This window comes from Marmota marmota, unplaced genomic scaffold, assembly GCF_001458135.2.
Source record: "Marmota marmota marmota unplaced genomic scaffold, marMar, whole genome shotgun sequence".
NCBI classification, from domain to species: domain Eukaryota; kingdom Metazoa; phylum Chordata; class Mammalia; order Rodentia; family Sciuridae; genus Marmota; species Marmota marmota.
Window position 1 is genome coordinate 41,598,761 of NW_025999932.1, and position 17,358 is coordinate 41,616,118.

The following is a 17,358-nucleotide window of genomic DNA, read 5'->3' on the forward strand; positions in this document are numbered from 1 at the left end:
TTTTTATTATTTGTATATTAGGAAGAACATGGAGTTTGCATTCAGAAGCTCTCTGAGCCTTGGTTTCCTGGTATAGATAATCTCTTTGTTAATTGAAAAATGTGATTGTAGAGAGGCAATCAAGGACTGATGCAGGTGCATCTTGGAGTGACAGAGGTGTTCTTCGAGAGGCACAATTATGCGTTGAATATTAAGTGCAATGAAGAAATACGCCAAAGCAGGCTCCAGTTGCTATCGTTTTCACCCATCCCTCACCTGGCGGCCTGGACTGACTGCTCCAGCTGGTTGGACCCAGGGAAGGTTGCTTGGGAACCCCATCCTCATTTTTGCAAAGCCTGAAGCCTGTGTTCACTCCTCCCCAACTTTGATTCAAACGTGTCTGTTCTTACAGTTATTGGCCAGGGGAATTATGTCTTGCCAATGAAAATAGCTTTTTCTTAAATGCATAAAAAACACAAACAAACATTCATTTGTTAAAAATAACATTTCTTGAGCTTTCACTGGATTGCAAGGACTGTAATAAATGCTGGGGCCAGCAAGAATGGACTGTCATTGTCCTGCAGTGACCTCAAATCCAGCCTTGAAATACTCTCTAACAATTCTATTAGGATAACATATCGTCCTATTTTATTATAGCTGGCCGCAGCGGTGAAGGTCTCTGACCTCCTCCTACCCCCACTCATAACTCTTCCTCCCTGGAGTCCGCATCTCCTGTCGGTCCCCTTTTTTTCCCAGTGTCGGTCTCCTTTATGAATTTCAGTCCTGCTAAGGTCGAGAGGCTGTCAGCAGCTCGGAGGATTTGTTTTTTCATCCCGGGACTTGCAAGATAGCAGAGTTCAATGTCCTCCCAATATCACTTTTTCCTGCCAAGCCTGAATCTGGTCTTAGAACCATTGTCATTACCAATCAAGGTTGGCAGTTATGTTGAAAGCTGCTTATCATGGTTTAAAGGAAGGCTGGAATTTCAGGGGTCAGATAGCAAACAATAGTGTTTTGTTTCTATTTTGTTTTGTGGGGAGATTGAAAAGAAGGCTTCACGGTTGTTCCCCCACCCCACACACACACAGTCTAAAAAGTTAGGTGACATCAGAGCCTACCCCAATTACACATAAGGTCTCAAGGTAGCAGAAAGCATAGCCCAGGGGTGGCAATTATCATGAGGAAATGTTCTCGACCAAAAAGGAAATCAGAGATCATCCTCACCAGGCTGAAGATCTTGCTCTAGAAAGGAAGAAGGATGGTATTTATATCATTAAAAAGGAACAGTCACTTAAAATATCCACCTGACCGCAGGATTCAGAGCAGAAGCTTTGCAGATAGACAGAGATCCCGAGGTGCTTTAAGGCGCAAACAGTTTGCCTCAAGAAAAATCTAATTTGCATGCTGTAGAACAACACGACGAGGAACTCTATTCTAGAAAGTTCTACCACCTCAAGCCCTTTGTTGGATAGGGGCTAAAATCCACAGAAGAAAAATGAACATATTCAGTAATGAGGATTCAACCTGTTGTTCTGTTGTCAAGGAATCATTTTATAATTTAAGTATTATTCTTACCTTGAACAGCTTTTAAATATGCAAATATTCATTCAACTTGACTACCTGCTGGGTTACCCTAGACTGTAAAATTTTCAATATAGCTGTAGAATTTCAAGTGCAATGAATATGTCCTCATGATTATAATAGAAACAGGAGAGCTCAGATGGAGAACCTGCATTGTTGGAGCTGACCCAGAAGAATAAACTGTCCCCTGGTTAATGGGTGTGCTGACTGCTCCTTCCTGGTGGGGAACTGGGGTGGGTTAGGACAGAGAACCACAGAGCTGTCCACGATCCACGTCTGTTCTTTGTGAAGGCTTTGATGGGGGTCAGGCGGCGCTCCCTCAGGAAGCCTCCTCCCCCTGTATCAATGGCAAATCTCTGAGACCCTTCTCCAGGGATGGAAAGTGTTCCAGTCACTTGTCTGAAGGTACAAGCCTAGTGAGGTAGTCACCTTAACAATCCAACGAAAACTCGGTGCATTTCAAATGTGCGCAGGGTTAAATTTGTATTTGATATCGCATTACCAGCATAAAAACATCACCTACCAACTGTTTTGATCACTAGTATAAATTATTTAAAATTCCCATTTCCCTCCAAACCTTGCTTTTAGAATTGCTCGTTTTTTTTCTATCAGTAATACCACGATGGAATTTTTTCCTGTTTTTACCCAAAAAGCATTTTACATAACTCACAAACGCACCCAGATGTAAAAAGTGTTAACAGTTAAGAGCTCACAAAACACACGCGTTATTTTTATCAGATTTTGAACACAGGCCTCACATTATGAAAATACACCTCCGTGTTGTTCTCTCGATCAGCAAGATCATCCTTGACCTATCTCCTCAGGTCATTGTCCCATGGATGACCCCAGCTATCACTTCATGGAGAAAGAGTCCAAACTTTCTGCGACATTCAGAAGCATTTTTTTTTTCTCAAGCATATTGTGCTGGAGAGAAATCAACACAATGGGTTTGGAGACGAGACTTCGGCCCCAAGCTCACCCAAGGAACATTTGCAGAAGCCTGATTCAGAGCCTCAATTTTGGCAACCCCGTCGTGGTGAATGTAATGTTTTTCATATTAAGCAGCTCATTTAAGAAAATATGATTTAATAACATAATCTTTGAGAAAAGCACTTGGTAAAAACACTAATGAACATTCAATAAACATAAGACCGTAGAAGACTTTCTCTTACATTGGCCGCACCACAAGTCCCCGTCAGCTCAAGGATGTCCCCAAACATGGAGGGTCATTTCAGCCTTACCTGAAACCAGGCCAGGGAGACCTTGCCTGGCCCAATACTAATGAAGGCCTCCCTGTGCCCTCTTTTGCTCTTGCCTGTCCACCATTCACACCCCCTCCTTCTGATCATGGACACGGATTTTCCATGGAGAACCATCTCTTTCCTACTTCTTCTCCATCTGATTGGATGGGGCTTGCCCAGTGTGATAGACAGATGGCCAACCAGAGTACGGCATTCCTCTGGACACTGTGACTGGTTCAGGGATGAATCTAAGATATCAGGCAAATAAAAACTTGATTCTTGGATTTCCTCGGGAGGGAGTCTCTTTTCTCTAGAAGAGGAAGTAGGGAAGTTAGGAAGTGAGGCTGGCGTGCTAGCAGCCACCTTATTACCACAAAGCCCGCATTATTGAAATGGACTATGAACTAACTGTTGACACAGAGGGAAGCAGGAAATGAGAAAGGACACATCCAGAATTGCGTCATTTGGACTTCTGGATTCGTCCATTCCTGAAGTTTGACTCACGCACTTTTCGGTGATCTAGCCCTATTGACTTCTTTTTTACTTTAGACTTTGAAGTTGTTTTTCCCACTTGCAATAAAAAGAGTCCTGACTAAAATCCATACTATTCCTATTTGCGAAGGAGAAACTATGACTTGTGCCTGAAAGACAGACACAGTGCTGTCGTGCGTGGCCTTCAGCCCACCCCGCAGCTACTCTGCCTAACAGAGCTGAGTCTGGACCTTCAAATCCAGGTTCTCCAGAGTAGGGAAGAAGAGCATGAGAAGAAGATTAACATTAAACAGGGATGAGAGGTGGGAGGGAAAGGGAGAGAGAAGGGAAATTGCATGGAAATGGAAGGAGACCCTCAGGGTTATATAAAATTACATACAAGAGGGAGTGAGGGGAAAGGGAAAAATAATACAAGGGGGACAAATGAATGTCAGTAGAGGGGGTAGAGAGAGAAGAGAGGAGGGGAGGGGAGGGGGGATGGTAGAGGATAGGAAAGGCAGCAGAACACAACAGACACTAGTATGGCAATATGTAAATCAATGGATGTGTAACTGATGTGATTCTGCAATCTGTATATGGGGTAAAAATGGGAGCTCATAACCCACTTGAATCAAAATGTGAAATATGATATATCAAGAACTATGTAATGTTTTGAACAACCAACAATAAAAATTATAAAAAAAAAACAAAACAAACAAACAAACAAAAAAAAAAACAAAACAAATCCAGGTTCTCTGTGGGCACTGCAGCTCACTACACCCCAGCCAACAGGTGGGTCTGCCTTCTCACCAGGTGGTACCAGCTTTCAACCCTAGCTCTGGGACAGGCTTCTACTAAATCCTTGTAGACACTTCTGGTGTCTCAACTCCCCTCTGCCTGACCCATTTGAGATTTCTTGTTGCTTGAAGAATCTTTAAATGTTGCCCTCCTCCCTTGGCTCCCTGAGACTCTGCATTTGAGATTGTTTCATACTCCGAATATAACATCAAAGTTAAACTCCTGACCATTGTCCTTCCCTACTCTCAACAGGACCACCATTTATTTCTCAGTTTTCCTTAACACCTACATGGTCAATTCTTGCTTACCTTCTATATTTGGTAATAATGAGAAAGATTTCATTTATAGACCTGTATTAGTTTTTTTTTTCCCTGTCCCTATGACAAAATACCAGAGGCTATTTAATGTATAAAGCAAAAAAAGTTCACTAAGCTCCATTTTGGAGGCTGAACGTGCAAGATTGGACAGTCCCCTTGGTTTGGCCCTTGTTGAGGGCCCTCTTGTCTCTCTCACATCATGGTGGATAGTATCATGGTAGGAGTGTGTGTGAGAGGGAGAGATCACAGATGAGTCAGGAAGTGGCCAGTCTTGCTCTTTTATAACAGTCCCCTCCCAGGAGAACTAACTGGGGTCCCACAGGAACTCTACTAATCTCTTCTGAGGACAATTCTCCCAATGACCTAATCACCTTACTCTAAGTTTCTACCACCTTCATATCCCCACCCTGGGGACCGAACTTCTGACCCATGAAACCACTTAGATACAGGTATCCTGAACCTATTTCAGGGCCTTGGGTGACCTTTATGAAACTAACTAAGGTTCTTGACTTCCTGTGAGGCCCATGCCTGTCCCCTACCGCAGCTCTGAGACCAGAACTCTTCCTGGGACTCTGTGGTGAGACTCTACTTTGGAAACCAGACAAAGGCAACCTCTGCAACGGATTGGTCCAGGGCCATTTACGGTGGGGCAGTTGGAACACGGGACTCCAACGAGACAAGGCCTGCTCAGTCCTCAACACAGGCTCAGCCGGGCCCTCCAAAAGCAGAGGAGGACACTGCTCCCTGAAGACAGGAGGGACAGGTGGCTCCATCCCTGAAATGGCCCCTGGATGTCGGATCTGACTAGGAGGACCTGGATGACTATTGGCAAAGCTGGACATTTGGGTCCCTTGTTCTCAAGCTGGGGCACTAGCCTCCTGTCACCTGAAGGGATGAGGGATGAGCCCCTGGCTGGAGGTGGGGAGCAGAGCTGCAGGCAGAGCTCCTTGACCCAGGCTGCCCTGTCCCCAGGGAACCCTGGAAAAGCGGCCTCGCCCAGACACTGACCCAGCCAAGATTCCCTCGTCCTCTGATGGCCCGGGATCATCTCCTGTTCTGAACACGACCAGCCTGGGGAGCTCTTGCGCCATTCTTGGGGGAAGAAATGGATCCAAGAGAGGAATCCTGAGCACCCCGGAGGCAACCTCAGCCAAGAGAGATGGCTTCCCAAGCCAATGGGTGAGCGGGGTCCAAACACAGAGGAGGCCGCCTGCTTTCCCTAAGAACAGACCAAGCGGCTCAGCAACTGAAGTGCTGACTTCCGAGGTAACCGGAGAGCCCCGAGGCCACGGTGGGAGTCCTGCTGACCCACCTCAGCCCTTGGGTTCTTTCTGTGGTAGAGAAGGAGCCGGTGGGTCCTAGTGATGGAGCTGTAATGGAAACCACGGGTAACACCTTCCATAAGAACAATAAACGCTGGCCACGCCCTGGGACAGTCCACAAAAGTCTATTCAACACCTAATGTAAGACACAAAGACGTCTGTTTACAAGAAATGTGTTCTGAGTTAAAAAAAAAAAAAATGGACTTGGGCACCCACCTTCTGTGTAAAGCTGGAGACAGCCCTGGATGGCACTTGGGTGAACTCGGAAGGGTTGTGACCATCCGGTTGGTGCTCTGCGACCACTTTAGGCTGATAGATCAGCTCATCTATAAAAGTATCCCCAAGTTCTTTTCTTTTCTTTTCTTTTCTTTTTGCAACCCAGCCTCCATTAACTTCAGCCTCCAGCACTCAGGATCCTGACAGCAGGGCGTCTTCAAAGATGCACCATCCCTACGGCCGAGGGCCCATCTCTTCCTTTTCTTGGCATACATCGGCTGCAATATTATCTAGGTCTGTCTGTCTGTCTATCATCTATCCATCTATCCATCCTCTCGCTTGTAAGGCCTTTTTTTTTTTTTCTTCTGTTAATTGAAGATTGGACCGATTTAATAAAGGGAAGATTTTCCTTCAAGGGACATTCTTCATTTCAAAAAGGGTGGTGACGAGGGGCTGAGGATGGTTTAAAAAAAAAATTCAACCCTTCAAGGTGAAGGTCCTGAGAAAAGTCCAAGCAGAGGCTATTTTCTCCTGATGAGGAGACAGCGCTCTTTCTGACTGTTCCTCCTCAAAGTCAGAATCTTGGAGGAGGACAGTCAGGGAAGTGGAGAAGCCACCTATTCTTGCTTTTTTTTTTTTTTTCCTGGTGAAGGGGGACAGGACACCTTGTGAGTGGCCCAGCTCCGGGGTGGAGCTCTGATGAGTCACACACTCAGCCATTCATGCCCGGATCTTGAATTGCAGCTTATTTTGTTTCTGAAAAGACAAAAACCAATTATCCATAGCTAGGCCGAGCTCAGATACGCCCCGGTCTATCTTGGTGAGATTATCTTTTCCAGCCGTATCGTGGCCAGGTAAAAGTAACACGGAACTGGACATAAAAACACCCAACAGAAAGAAACAAAACCAAGCCAAAGGTATTTCCCCTGAATTTTGTGTTTTTAATCACTACCACGGTGTCCATTCCCCATCTCCCTTCATCTTTTTCTTTTTTTCTTTTGTATTGAACCCGGGGGTGCTTTACCACTCAGCTATGTCCCTAGTCCTTTTACTTTTTAATGAGACAGGGCTTCACTAAGTTGCTGAGGCTGAGCCTCGAACTTGAGATCCTCCTGCCTCAGCCTCCAGCGTCTCTGGGATTGCAGGCCTGTGCCCCCACACCCAGCCTCTTCACCTGTTTTTTGACAGCTGCTCTCCCCTTCCCAAGGCATCCTTCTTGTGCCCACCCCCCTCCACGGAGTGTCACTATCAGGCACGTCATGATGTCATAGCTACTGTGACCCACTTTCTCCTCCCCAAGAAAAGGCATTTCCTAAGAAGCCTGGGACCTCTCTGAGTCAACTCTGACCAAAAGCTTCAGACATAGAGAGTGCTCGGTAGATGTTGCCTGGGATTCTGAAGGTGCACTGAACTAGACCTTGAGTCTTCAACTGATGGCAAATAAGATTTAGATCAGAACTCTTTCCCTTCCCTATCTCAGCCTCCACGACCCAACTCCCAACACTCCATGGAGGTCCCAGGGACCCCTGGCCCCAGTGTCCCCTGCTCTGCACCTTCCTGGACCTCCCACCAGCCACCTGCTTTCCTCGTGGGCCAGCAGCAGCTGTGATCCGGAGGGCGCCCTCCCTCTCTCCACCTGTCTTACCCCCGTGTCTCCTGATGGGCTCTGGGTCATGCCTTTGAGGAGGTTGATCCATCGAACACAGGGCTTCCAATATTCAAGACATTTGTAATAATAGTCATTATATGGCTACCTTTTTAAATTAAAAAAATTTTTTTTGTTTGTTCTTTTTAGATATACACGACAGTAGAGTATATTTTGACATATTCCACATAGAATATAACTTATTCTAATTAGGATCCCATTCTCTTTTTTAAAATATTTTTTAGTTGTTGATGGACCTTTATTTTTTATTTATTTATATGTGGTGCTGAGGATCAAACCCAGTGCCTCACACATGCTAAGCAAGCGCTCTGCCACTGAGCCACAAGCCCAGCCACAGGATCTCATTCTTGTGGTTGTACATGACGTAGCGTTTCACTGGTGGTGTATTCATATATGAACATAGAAAAGCTATGTCTCATTCTTTATTATTCCTATCCTTTCCCCTTCCCTTCATTCCTCTGTCTAATCCAATGAACTTCTATTAGTCTTCAATTCCATCCATTTACCAGCAAATGCCATAATTTCATTCTTCTTTATGGCTGAGTAATATTCCATTGGTTATATAGCTACCTTTTATTGAGGATCTGCTATGTGCCAGATGTCATGTAAGATGCATTTAAAGCATGCTAGTCTCAAGCTAGAAAAGTCATTCCCTTTACTAAATCATTGGTTTAAAAAATATTGGAGGAATAGGACAATGGGAGAAGAGAGACAACAGAGATCCTGTCAACAGGATCATTTCAGACAGTGTTAACACTGCAAAGAAACAAAATGGTAATGATGCAGTGAGTGGTTTTAAATAGCAAGACCTGGACACCTCTCCAAGGGGGTAACGTTAGTGCCAGGACCGAAGGATATAAAGAGACTGGTGACGTAAACGGCGTTCGTGCACAGGGCCAGCATGGGCAAGGGCCCTGGGGACAGCATGCGCCTGTCACATTATTGAGTTATCTGCAGATCTGCTTTCTCTGCTGGAATCTGAGCAATGTCCTGGTTCCCTTCCACCCGTGGCTCCAGGAAGGTCGGCCTGTCCTTGCTGATGACTGGGCTTCCCCGCGCAGCCTCCTCCTGGCCCACTGGGACCCCGTCATTGCCCACGAGCCTCTCTCTCCCATCCCCGCGTGGCCCACTCTGGTGGCTCCTAGCGTCACCTGGTATGTGGTGCTCCCGGCTCGCTTTGCCACGTGTAACCTGAGCCGTCCCATGGGCCCTGGCACTCCTGCTGCTGGTCAGGCTCAGCTGAGGTCATCGGTCCACGCCAGGCCCTGGCTGAGCTTAGGCCTGAGGCCGAGCAGGAGCCGGTCGTCCTCGTGGGAAGCTTGAGCTGTGCTCATGAACTCGCGCTTTAGAAAGCTCCTTCCAGCGATCATATGAATAATCCGCTGGAGGACAGCCAGCCAGGACACAGGGAAGCCACGACGTGTGTGAACCTGGACGCGGGTCAGGCTTCCGCAGGGCTGATGCCTCACGGTTTCTCCTGGAAGCCACACTCGGGTCTTCACTGATGACCTCCTTGTCCTACACTGGTTCCATGTAGTTGCATGAGATTGATCCCATCTCTAGGTCTGAAGGCCATGTGATAGACCCTGTCTAATCAACTCCAAACAGTCCTGAGTTTATTTGTTTGTTTTATTTACCAAAAGAAAGAAAGAAAGAAAACAGGAAATGATTGTTTTTCTTCCAGAGTTCTTGAGAGGATAGGAGGTACTACTGGTGCTCTGGCAGCCATATTGCTACCATGAAGAAAGAGCCTGTGCACAAATAAAACCCCACACAGAGTATATCAGCCATACAGGATAGGAAGTGCCTTGATGTTCTCCTCCATCCAGCTGGACACCCGTGACTCAGATGAATGACAAATTTCCTTTTTCTCTTTTTTGAAACCAGTTTGAGTTGGGATTCTATTATTTGGAGCCCTACACCCTAACCTTAGATGATATAAATTAAGAAGCTGAGGAGCATTTCCATTACTTGCCCAAAGTCCCACAGGTAGCAGGGAATAGCATTTAAACCCAGGAAACCTACTCCCAGGGTCTTACGTCTGCGTTACCTCTAAGACTAGGGTAGGAATGGAGACGAGTAGATGAGTTGAGAGATGTTGGGCAGTGGAACTATGGCACCGGAAGACAGGCTGACTGTGGTAAATAAAGGGGAATGACTTATGTGACAGGGAGATGATGGAGTCACAGAGAAAGAAAATACCAAACGGAGAATGTATTCAGAGGGTGGAGAAGAATTGGGGGTGACGAGTTGTCTCTGGATGTTTTGAATCTGAAGTGCCCGTGGGCCACACAAATAGAGTTGCTAGGATCGCTAGAGAGCAGAAAGTTCTGGGCTAAGCCAGGCAGGATGGCTCAAGTCTGAAACCTCAGCAACTTGGGAGGCTGAGGCAGGAGGATCACCAGTTCAAGGCCAACCTGGGCAATTTAGCAAGACACTGTTTCAAAATAAAAAGTAAAACAGGCTGGCGGTGTAGCTCAGTTGTACCGCACCCTTGGGTTCAAGCCCCAGTGTTGAAAAAATTTAAAAATCCAGGTTAAACTTGTTCAGTTCTTCAACTGATATTCTTTGAAGTCCTGGAGTGGGTTATAGGGATTTGTGGGAGAACCCAGCAGTCAAGGAAAATTTTGGATCTCATGGAGGTTACATTTAAGACTGAGTCATTCAGTGCAAGTAATCTTTGAAGCCTTATGGGTGAATGAAGTGACATAGGGATTGCATATAGGGTAAGTGTATTGGCTTTCCATTGCTGTTACAAAATACCTGACAAAAATGACTTAGAAGAGGAAAGGTTCATTTTATTTTGCCTCACCATTTCAGAGGATTCAGTTCATGGTTGACCAGCTCCATTGTTGTGGGCCTGAGGTGGGGCAGAAGGGGACAGCCGAGGAAACTTTCGGCTCATGATAACTGGGAAGAAGATGTAAAATCTTCTAGGTCCCACCTCCAATTAGGTCCCACCTCCCAGTGGTCCATTCAGCCTCAACGGATTAATCTCCTGATGAGGTCAGAGCCCTTATGACTCAATCACTTCCCCAAAGCTCCTCCTCTGCCTACATGGGACTTCCTGGGACATTCCAGATCCAACCATAACATGAAAGGGTAACTTACTTCTGCATCACAATTTCCTCATCTGTAATTGTTGAGATGAAAGGAATTATTACACGTAAAACATTTAGAACAACCCTCACACTTAATGGTGAGCAGAAGGTTGTGGGCTAAGGCAGGCAGGGTGGTGCAAGCCTGTCATCCTAGAGATTCTGGATACTGAGGCAGGAGGATGGCAAGTTCAAGGTCAGCTTAGTGGGCAATTTAGTGAGACTCTGTCTCAAAACAAAATATAAAAGGGGCTGGGGATGTAGCTCAGTAACAGAGAGCTCTTGGGTTCAATCCCTAGTACTCCACCCTCCCCCCCGAAAAAAAAATCGGTCTTTCAACCAATATTCTTTGAAGTCCTGCGCAGGCCATAGGGATTGTGGGAGAACGGAGGAGGACAGCCACCGTGCAGTGCTGTGTGGATGCTGATGATGTCAATAAGGAAGGCCCTGGGAAGGGCAGGGAAACTGGAACAGAGAGCCAGGCATCCATTTAATCTGTCCCCTGGAAAGAGGCTCGTGTCTATCACAAAGGTAAAGGTTATGCCTGGGGCAGGACACGAGGCTTCCTACAGAAGAACTCCAAGTCACTTTGGTAGGACTCCTCCTCTCAGGGAGGGGAGCTTCAAACCCCTCACCTGCACTCACCTGCTTGGAGCATGGCCAGAGTGCTAAGCAGGGACTTGCTTCCAAAGAGTACCGCACAGAAAAGGGACAAAAGTGACCTTTATGGGGAGCCATCTGGCACCTCCTCCCTGGCAAGTGGTCAGGTCAACATCGACAGTGGAAAGGGATGTTGATGGCAGGTGCCTCCACGTGGGTGATGAAAGATGCCCTTCAGCTCTGGGCTCTGCCTCCCCAGACCACTGTCCAGCCCGTCCTGAGAAAGCACCGCACAATCCCAGGGAGCACAGTCCACCCGGCTCCTGCTCAGGACGCCTCACAGCCCAGAGGAGACAAGGAGATGAGGGGACCCAGAGCAGCGTGGGCTCCTGGATTAGACCCCGACCTCAACGGGAGGGACTGGTGAAACCCAAATAAAGACCGGGGTCCAGTTAACAATACTGCACCAACATGGGCATCTTGCTTTTGATAGATGCATATGCTAATGTAAGATTGACAGCTCAGGAAACTAGGTGAGGAGTAGAAGGAACTTCTGGTGTATCTTTGCAACTTTTCTAGGGACATACCATTGTAAAATAAAAGGTTATTTTTTTAATGAAAAATGCTCCCATCAATAAAAATATCTATTAGCAAGTATCTTTGTATGTTAAAAATTATGTGTTCTTTTAGCCTTTTAAATTATATTTAATTATGTTACTATAAACACTATGAATTAGAATTAATGCCTTTAGATTCACACAGTCTAGCAGCTATATTTTTTCTATTTTTTATTATTATTTATATATATATATTTTTTTCTATAACATGTACAATATGAAAATAAGAAATTATACCCCATTTATGTATGATATATCAAAATGCATAAATGCATTATGTACTTTAAAACTAATTAAAACAAATAATTTTTTTTTAAAAAAAGGAAGAGAAGGGAATAATGTAACACATAGGCATATTTTTTTAATATTTATTTTTTTAGTTGTAGTTGAACACAATACCTCTATTTTATTTATTTATTTTTATGTGGTGCTGAGGATGGAACCCAGGGCCTCCCACGTACTAGGCGAGCAGTCTACCGCTGAGTCACAACCCCAGCCCCTAACAATCTACATTTTTGATAGTGTGTTTTTCTCTTTTTCTTTATTTTCTTTTTTATTTCTTACATACATGACAATAGTGGAGTGCATTACATTCATAATTATCCATTCACAGCACAATTTCTCGTAACTCTGTATATAAAGTATGTTCACACCAAATTATGACATTATACATGAGTGCTCTCTTTTTTTTTTCATTACGATTCTTAATGCACCTTTATACCACAATTTATCATACCTCTGCTTGTATATAAGGTATGTTGACACCAAATTCACATCTTCATCTCTTTCTTCAATGGGCTGCCCACAGGCCTATGAGGTCAGGGGCTTGTCTGTCACCCTGCCCCACCTCTCTACTGCTTGAAGCCAGGGCCCCATCCTCTGCACGCGTCTTGGCTGCCTGGGGCTCCCAAATATTAAAATGAAGCTGGGTATATTTTTACTGAGCAGCCAATGGTATTCTAGATCATTTGCATATCATGCTACCTTCTCTCTATCCATCGGTTCTATGGAGGATTTTGGACCACATTCCAAGGGCAACAGGAAGGTTTTGGAGGGCTTCAGTAAGGCAGACGTATAATCAGCAGAGTGTGAAACGGTAAGAAAGGGGCAACGTTAGGGGGGTTATTGTCTGGCCTAGAGGAGAAATGGCAGCAACTTAAACCCGGTGCTGACGCCTGGATGGGAACTCATGATACCATGATGGTCATAAAGTTTATAAACCCTTTGGGGTTTACAGTGTAAATGCATTTAACTTCTTTCCCGATTAATGTTTACAACTCTAGGTAGAATTTCCATTTTGTAAATGGGAAAATCTGGAGTCATAGGGAATTAAGTGAACTGCTCAAGGCTAAGTAGCATAATTTTAACCCAAGCATTTGGATTCCAAATTCAAGGTGCATTCCAGCTCCCAGCTACTACAAGATTACAGGTGAGATATATGGTAACTATTTGGTCCTTTACCCTGTGGGTTAATGGTTTTCCAAATTAATATATTTACAAGCTTTAAAATACAAATCCATGGGCCCTGCCCTAGGAGATTCTAACTCAGTGGTTCTGAGGGGGCCTGGAAGTCTGTAGTGAGTTGGGAGATATAAGGAAATAAAAATATCTATTAGCAAGACCACACCTTGAAAATCGATAGTGCTAAGGACTTTTGCTTGTTGTTATGGTTGGGATGTGAAATGTATATCTGGTGAGCAGAGCCTCTCTCTGCTTCCTGATTATCATGTGAGCTGCTTCCCCCCACCACACTCTTCCGCCATGTTGTTCTGCCTCACCTGGAGCCCTAAGGAATGGAGACTGTTATCTACGGGTTGAGACCTCTAAAACCACAAGCCCCCAAATGAACCTTTCCTCCCTAAAATTGTTCCAGTCCAATCTTTTAGTCAGCAAAAAAATGCTGACTAAAATACTTGTTTTCCCAGTTCCCATGCACAGGTAATACTTGAGTCTTCCTTAGGGAATTGTTGTCCCAGTGCATGTTATAAGGACTTAAAAATGAACACAGACTGTTCAAACCTATTATTAAGGCAGCTATCTTCTCCAGAGCAGTGGGTGGAATGCTTACGGACTCTCCAAATCCGAATGTTGAAGTCCTAACCCTCAACGTGATGGTACCGGGATGGGGGGCCCTTGGTGCCATAATTTTTTGGCAGTGCTGGTGATCAAACCAACGGCCTTGTGCAAGCTAGGCAAGCACTCTACCACCAAGCCACATCCCCTGCCCAGGAGGTGGGGCCCTTGAGAGGTGATGAATGGAATTTCAGTTGTTATAAAAGAGACCCCAGAAAACCAGCTGGCCCCTTCCACCAGGTGAGAGCATAGCTTGAAAGGGTCGTCCATGAACCAGGAAGCGGACCCTCACCAGACACCAAATCTATGGGCACCTTGATCCTGGACTTCCAGCCTCCAGAATTGGGAGAAGTGAGTTTCTATTGCTTACAAGCCACCCAATGCATGGTATTTTATTATGGTAACACAAGGGGACAGTCACAGTTAGCAAACTTTGCTTTCAAACTATTTTTGCTATTTAATAACTACCTTGTCTCCTTTCCTCCTTCTCAGTGGACGCCTCTCCTGTGACCACTGTCCTCACGTCCAAGCCTGTCCCTGTGGCTTCCTGGTAGCAGGCCTCTAAGCCGCAGCGCAGACCACAGCCACGAGTTCTCTGTAGCTCCTGGTCCAACAGCGCCTGCCACACAGCCGTCTCTTCACAGCAGAAACCTCAGTCTGTGCCTGGGTTTTTGCAGAGCTGAAGAAGGTACAGGAGAGGCTGGTTTGGGTGTTTTCCCATCTTGAAGCACTCGGCCAAACTGCCGGTTAGGACTTCCTTGTGTTAAGAAAAGAACTCAATTGTCCATAATCACTCCCTGTTTTATTTGGCCGGAATGATGGATTTTCTTTCTATTTTGTTTAGCTTTTTGGCACATGTAACATCAGATGTACTTCTTTATGTAATTGCATTCTGTTAACCGCTCTATTTGAAGGTTGCTTAAGCTATGTAGCTTTGCTATTTATGAATTTTATCTACTTTTTAATCACTACCAGAAAATAAATACCTGGGCATTTGTAACTGAAGTTACAAAAGACAGGCCCCAGCTAATGGGGTCTAGGCACTTTGAAGAGCAAAACTACAGTGACCCATCAATGTTTTATTCTCAAGCCTTGTCTCGGCCTCTGCTGGCCCACCTTCAAGTTCCTGTCTCTCTGTTTTCCATAGGAACATTTTCTTGGAGGACAGAATCAGGTGGAAAAGAAGAGAACATATTTCCCTCCACAGAGCCTTGACTTCTCAAAGTCCCTCCCAGAGGCATGGCAGCTACAGAGGAGCTTGCTTCCACTTGAGAGAAGTCCTGGACCACCTCATGCGATCTCTTCCAGCCCCAGGGGCCATGGCTCGGTCTCTACATCAGTGGTGGGGTCTCCAATGTCCAAAGCTGTGACTGTACCCTGGGAGCCTGCTATGGACCAGCCGCTGCAGAACTGCTTCCCATACTTACAGACATGGCTTTCTTCCAAACAGATAGGGCTACGCCGCCATTCATCAACCATCGGTGGTTGGTACCCTCTAGGACCCCTCAGCCTCAGGAAGCACATACCCCACAACCCAGGCTTGGCAGTTTTTCCTGACAGCCTCTCAAAGATCACATGTGGTCCCTTCTGGTTAGCCACGTCCATTGCTGGAGAAACCTGGAAATTGTTTCTATGGGACACAGTCAGCTGATACAGCCCCACCCTCTTACCTCCCCTCAACCTTGGATGTGTCCCAAGAACTGATTCCAAAGTATTCTCCTCTTCTGGAAAGCCTCTGAGGTTCAGGGAATATTTCAGCTCTTTCTCGGATGTTTCCCATCTTAAAGGGTGGGATTGAATGGGTCATTTTACCTCTTTCTCCCTAAGGGGCTGGCCATGGGACATATATTCTGCTTCTTTATAGCAATATGGCCAGGAGGAGTAGAAAACTTTGTGCCTTTGAAAACAGTGTGGTAACTTTCGACTCTTTTGAGTTCCTCCTGATTCTGCTTGTGGGGTGGAGGAGTAGCACCCCCTCCCTGGGCACTGTCTATAAATAACCCCCTGGTGTTAGGGGGCCTGGACCACCTTCTGGGAAAGATGACATGTTCCTCTGCTTTCATAACCTTTTTAAGACAGTGAGTTGGTGGGGAAAGGCTGGCTTCTAAGGAGAACAGCTTGGAGTCTACATCGTGACCACTCACAGGCTTGGTGGACTTGGGTCTAAACTTCCAACAGGTTTAATCCAAGAGGTGAAGACGTGGGATAGGTAGGGTCTTTGGATAGAGGAACAGAGACCACAAAATAGTGGATCACTGCATAGGGGTGGAGGCTGTCTGGGTCATCAGGGTGGAAGCAGGACCCTTCACAGTAGCTGAGGGAGGGGTACGATGACAAGTTCCTGCCCTCCAGAAAAAGAGAGAGTATTCTGGCAAGGAGGAGGCAGATGGTCAGGCCCCAAGCCAGGCAGCTGTGGTTTGGGGCAGGGTTCCAGGGCCAGCAGGGGGTGGAGTCCAAATGGGAGCTGAGCAGGCGCCCAGTCATATGCCAGTCTTGGCCCATGGGATGGATTTAGACAGAAATGTCCTGGGGCAGGACATCTGGGTGCCAAAGAGCTTTCTCCAGGCCTCTGGGTCCTAGCCTTAGGGTCTTGGCCTTAGCAAGACTGACCATTCCTCCTTTCCCCCCGTGGGGGCAAGGGCCCCAGATTATAAGCCAACCAAACTTGTGTAGGATCAGCTCGGCTACCTAGGAGGGCATAGGAGTTGTGGGATTACCTTCCCCCCATCTTTCCTACCAGATCCCGACTCTTCTCATGATAGGCAGCCATTGCTACACACTGAAACAGATGAGGTCCTGCAGTCTGCTGGAAGTTGCGATTGAAATCTGTGAAATACGTATACAAGAAGAGACTGTAGATGGCAGACAGATTTATATGTACCTCCATATAGATGAGGCATACTCACGCATAAGCATAGGTCTTATATACATAGTAGATGAATTTCTAAAAAGTTGTATATAGATTCTATTTTTGTGAATGATCCTTTTTTGAAATTTGCCAAGGCAACATCTCCTGATGAACCTGTATGTTCTCTTTAATTAAAGAGGGGATATATGCGTGGGTTTATTTTTGGTTTTTGGGGGGTTTTTTTGTACTAGGGATTGAACCCAGGTGTTCTCTATCACTGAGCTACATCCCATGGCTTCTTATTTTTTATTTTCAAGACAAGATCATGCTAAGTTACTGAGGGTCTGAGTTGCTGAGGCTGGCCTCAAACTTACAATCCTCCTGCCTCAGCCTCCTGCGTCACTGGGATTACACCACCATACCTGGAAAACATTCTGCAGCCTAACTTGTTTTTTCTTTCTTATCTAATTGTACAAGCTCAGAGCTAAACTTTCTTGGTTTGTCTTCTAACATGGTTGTTTTCTTTTTTTC

General features: G+C 45.8%; 1 long non-coding RNA gene across 1 annotated transcript; it reads left to right on the forward strand.

Annotated features, from left to right (window-relative positions):
• The first annotated feature begins 13,969 nt into the window (after positions 1–13,969).
• On the forward strand, positions 13,970–17,046 carry LOC125616161. The gene is made up of 3 exons (XR_007346805.1): positions 13,970–14,330; positions 14,472–14,667; positions 15,127–17,046. It is a non-coding gene; the product is annotated as an uncharacterized LOC125616161 (long non-coding RNA).
• The last annotated feature ends 312 nt before the right edge of the window (positions 17,047–17,358 follow it).